Source organism: Myotis davidii, unplaced genomic scaffold (assembly GCF_000327345.1).
Source record: "Myotis davidii unplaced genomic scaffold, ASM32734v1 scaffold317, whole genome shotgun sequence".
Taxonomy (NCBI): domain Eukaryota; kingdom Metazoa; phylum Chordata; class Mammalia; order Chiroptera; family Vespertilionidae; genus Myotis; species Myotis davidii.
Genome location: NW_006288994.1, coordinates 1,629,013 through 1,634,081, shown reverse-complemented (window position 1 = coordinate 1,634,081; position 5,069 = coordinate 1,629,013). Strand labels below are relative to the sequence as shown.

Genomic DNA, 5,069 nt, shown 5'->3' with positions numbered 1-5,069 from the left:
TGGTGGGTTTGATTCCTCCACAGGGCAGATCTCTCCCCCGACCCCCCTTCCTCTCTCTGTCTCTCTTCCACCCCTTCCCTTCCTCTCTCTAAAATCAATAAAAAATAATTTAAAAACAACAACAAATAAATAAAGCTAAGCAATTTCTTCCTTCAGCCAACCTCCCCCATCCATATCTATTCCTCATAGGTTGCTTGGGTAATGGTTTTTTAACTGTGGTGTGAATCCTTTCATACTTTTATACATGAACAAAAATAATAGATGTTAAGGATGTTAAAAGTCAGAATTCCATGGAATAAGGAAAAGGTGATGATGTGATACAGGGGTCGATAGGAATGCTCTCTGATCCCTTCAGACTAGGTGCTGTGAAAAAGAGTATTATTTCAAGTGTAACAGCTACTTAGGTCCTGTACCTCGTCTATCAGGTTACTCCTAGCAAAGTCATTTCAGGTTTACCAAGTTGTGCTTTTTTAAGTAGTATATGATATCTTTTCTTAGTCATTTTTCAGTCAGTCTGTTCTGTATGTGGGATTTGAGTGTTTTTTGATAGGCATCAAAAAATTGTTTTTAGATATTTGATAGATATGTCATTTCCTTTTATGCCGGTACCATATATGTCGCCTAGACCACAGAGTTTAGATATTTTTACACTAGTTTATTTGCACTGACTCATTTCTGAGCATCTTTGATTCACTTTGGGTTGCTTATACAGACTTACTAATATTCTTTCTACAAATGATCCTTCTAAGAATAGCCAATGAATAAAGTAAACATATTTCTATTGATATAAATCCTATTGACTTCTGACCAAAATTTTACCTGGGTTGCAGGTTTAATCCCTAGCCCAGTCAGATGAATGTGGGAGGCAACCAGCCAATGTATCTCTCTTACATCAATGTTTCTCTCTTCCACTCCTCCTTCCCTTCCTCTTTCTAAAAATCAATGGGAAAAATATCCTCCGGTGAGGATTAGCAACAATAAAAAAATAATGTGCTCTTAGTAAATGTAATTTTACTTACACAGTTTGACTATAATTTGAAGAGCAATCTAGTTAACATGAAGTAATTCCTTATGTTATTAAAGACCTTTAGTTCTATGAATTCATTTTAACCAAATTCAAAGTAATTTTTAGACATTTGTCTGAAAATACACTAACCATTTAAGAGGCTAATTTCCTTGAACAAAGACTATTTATGTGAACTGAAGCTGCCCATTGAAATTCTCTCCTCAATGTGCCTGTGTCCTGATCCTCGCCAGGCCTATCATGCAGAAGTTAAGTGCGGCCTGGAGGGTGGCGCTAAGCTCTAATTTAAAAAGCTTCACAGACATTTTGGTTATTTAGTTTGGACTGTTTTCTCCAAATGGTATTTATTGACTCAAGGAACCACTAGTGACAGATTAACCCTGTAAACTTAAGGTAAGCCTCCTAGCACTTAGAGCTTATACATTGTTATGGTGATCTTATGAAAAAAGTTCATGTTTAAGGACTTCTTAAACTTTCTCTGGCTCATGAGTAAAAATAAGGATAATTATTTGTCCTCATAAACGAATGAAACTATAGTATCAGTGTGTATGCAGTCATGCATTTCTCAGGTATCAGACTTACAATTCTAGTTCTTATGGTTTCTTATTTCTGATAATGTGAGTATTAGTTATAGTGCATGACAGAAGATCTGTGAATAAGTTTACAATAGCTCTGTGTTATATGAGAAATCTAGAACAAGTAATTTACTCTTTCTTGGTCTTTTTTTTTTTTCTTCATTTGTATGGGGCAGAAAATACCACCTGTCCTGTGTAAATACCAGGGTAATTATGAAATTATATGAGTTGATATTAAAATACTTTGAATAATTAAGACTGATAATGTAACTAGGTATTTTGTTTTATGCAGCTTATTTATTTTGTTTTTTAGATTCAATTATTGATAGATATGTATTGCCATTTTACTGTTCATATTTTCTTAATATATTTTTATTGATTTCAGAGAGGAAGGGTGAGGGAGAAAGAGATGGAAACATCAATGATAAGAGAGGATCATTGATTGGCTGCCTCCCTCACACTCCTCTTGGGGATCAAGCCCAAACTTGGGCCTGTACCCTGATCAGGAATTAAACCTTGACCTCCTGGTTCATAGGTTGACACTCCACCACTGAGCAATACCAGCCAGGCTACTCGTTTTCTAAGACCCTTTAACATTTCCTGTAATACTGGTTTGGTGGTGATAAACTCCTTTAGCTTTTTCTTGACCTTTAGCTCTTTATCGGATCCTCAATTCTAAGTGATAGCTTAGCTGGGTAGAGTAATCTTGGTTGTAGGTCCTTGCTTTTCATCACTTGGAATATTTTTGCCCCTCCCTTCTGGCCTGCAAAATTTCTGTTGAGAAATCAGCTGACAATCTTATGTGAGCTCCCTTGTAGGTAACTAACTGCTTTTCTCTTGTTGCTTTTAAGATTCTTTGTCTAACTTTTTGCATTTTATTTATGATGTATCTCTTTGGGTTCATTTTGTTTGGGACTCTCTGCACTTCCTAGATTTGTATGTCTATTTCCTTCACCAAGTTAGGGAAGTTTCCTGTCATTTTCTCAAATAGGATTTCAATTTCTTTCTCTTTCCTCCTTCCAGCACCTCCATGATGAGAATGTTGGCAAGTTTGAAGTTGTCCAGGGGCTCCTTACACTATCCTCATTTTTTTGGATTCCTGTTTCTTTTTACTGTCTGATTGGGTGGTTTTTGCTTCCTTACATTCCAAATCACTGATTTGAGTTTCAGCTTTATCTACTCTACTGTTTAGTCCCTGTACTGTAGTCTTCATTTCAGTTAGTGTATCCTTCATTTCTGACTGGTTCTCTTTTATGGTTTCCATGTCCTTTTTTATGCTGTTGAAGTTCTCACTAAGTTCCTTTAACATTTTTGTAACCAGTATTTTGAACTTTGCTTCTAGGAGATTGCTTGTCTCTATTTTGTTTAGTTCTTTTTTTTGGAGTTTTGTTCTGTTCTTTCATTTATGACATGTTTCTTTGTCTTCACATTTTGGCAGCCTCCCTGTGTTTGTTTCTCTGTATCAGGTAGAGCTGCTACCTCTCCAAGGCTTGGTAGAGTGTCCTGATGTAGTAGGTGTCCTCCCCAATCTCCCAATCTGGGCGCTTGAGGCAAGGACTTACTTCACCAGGACTCTGGTGCCCACTGAGTTCACCCTCCGAGGGTGTCACCTGTGGGGGTGGTCGGGTGGTGGTTTGACATGGTTCGAAGTTGTTCACCGGGTATGCTGGCTCGGGGTCTCCCAGGAGGGGCTGACTTTGTTCTTCCCTGGCCCCCTGGCATAAGCTACGGAGTGATCTGCAGATGCCTACTGCTTGTGCTGGCTGGCTTGGAAGTGCCCAGGAGAGGCCACGCTGTGAACCAAGGCAGGCTGCCCCTAGTGCCAGGCCTGGGGCCACTTAGTGAGAGGTGTGGGGCACTGAGGCCAGATGCTCTGTGTTGGAGAGATTTTAGGAAAACCTGAAGCGTGAGCCAAGACACACCCTTTGCACGGAAAAGACACTGAAAACAGCTTGGGTAGGCCTGAAAGTTGGGTGCTGCAGGACAGGCAGGATGAGTCAGGTTGATGGAGTCTCAGATATGGCACCCGCCTGCCAGCTCGGGGGGGCGGGGGGAAGGCTCATCAAAGGAACAGTGGTCTCTGCCAACACTTCTGACTTGGGGAGGCTGCTCTCTAGCTCTCGCCTTGATGCTGGACAATTCAGTTTCTCCCCATATGTCTCTGATGCCTTTCAGGCTGCTGCCTGAGCACTGGGGTGAGTCTGAGTAAGTTCATGCAGGGACCCTTTACGACAAACTGCCTGGGACTCCAGCAGCTCCTCTGCCTCCTTCATCCTCAGTCCCCATTGTTATTACTGCGAGGAGTTATGGGACTTCTCTTCCTGACACTGGGACCCTGGCCTGGGGGGCCTGGTGTGGGGCTGGACCTCCATGCTCCTCGGGGGGGGGGGGGGGGGGGTGCTCCACAGCTGAGATAACCCTCTTGATTTTTTTTCCCTAAAATACTCTATTGATGTCCACAGAGAGGAAGGGAGAGGGACAGAGAGCCAGAAACATTGATGAGAGAGAAACACCGATCAGCCACCTCCTGCACACCCACGACAGGGGATGTGCACGCAACCAAGACACATGCCCCCGACCGGAATCAGACCCGGGACCCCTGAGTCCGTAGGCCGACGCTCCATCCACTGAGCCAAACTGGCCATGACTACCCTCTTGATTTTTATCCACCACATGGTGTGCGACCAGCCTGTTCAACATTTCTGTCCCTCCTACCGTCTCCATGCAGCTTCTGTTAATCCCTCGTTGTAGGACTTCTGTTCAGCTCGATTTCCGGCAGCTCTGCATGATGGTGGTTCTGCCGTTTATCTGTAATTTTGATGTGTTGGGAGGATTCATATATCCTTACCTATGCTGCCATCTTGACTGGAGGTTAGTCTTGGCAGCTGTTGGCATGTGAGTAGTGAACCTTAGCTTAGCCCATTCTTTCCTTTTCTTTCATTACTGTATACAGATGACACTTGAACAAAACAGGTTTGAAGTGAATGGTCCACTTATATGCAGTTGTGTGTGTGTGTTTTTTTTTTCAGTAAATACATACAGTATTATCAATGTACTTTCTCATGATTTTTTAATAACACTTCACTTCTCAGGCTTTATTATAAGAATACTGTATATAATACACATAGCATACAACATATGTGTTGATTGTTATTGGTAAGGCGTCTGGTCAACAGTAAACTATCAGTAGTTAATTTGGGGGGAAGTCAAAGTTCTATGTGGATTTTTTACTGTGGAGCCAGTGGGGTGGGGGTCAGCCCCCTCACCCCTGGGTTGTTCACATGTCAACTGTATTTCTGTTTCATCAAATCTGTTCGTCATCATTGAGGAAACTGTTCCCCTCGGCAGTTGCCTTTGCATCCATTGCAGCCTTGGTTCTCCCTGCCTCCCATGACAAGGTCGTTGAAGGATGAGGAAGAAAGCCCTGTGGCCATGCCCTCGCATGGTGCGTTCTCCTGGGCCCTAGTCTC

At 42.2% G+C, this 5,069-nt stretch overlaps 1 protein-coding gene across 1 annotated transcript in view; it reads left to right on the top strand.

Annotated features, from left to right (window-relative positions):
* The first annotated feature begins 1,392 nt into the window (after positions 1–1,392).
* PCMTD1 (protein-L-isoaspartate (D-aspartate) O-methyltransferase domain containing 1) overlaps positions 1,393–5,069 on the top strand; it is a 44,468-nt gene continuing 40,791 nt past the window's right edge. Inside the window, exon 1 of the mRNA XM_015562306.1 lies at positions 1,393–1,417. The gene's annotated coding sequence lies outside the window, so the exon portion shown is untranslated. The remainder of the gene's footprint in view (positions 1,418–5,069) is intronic.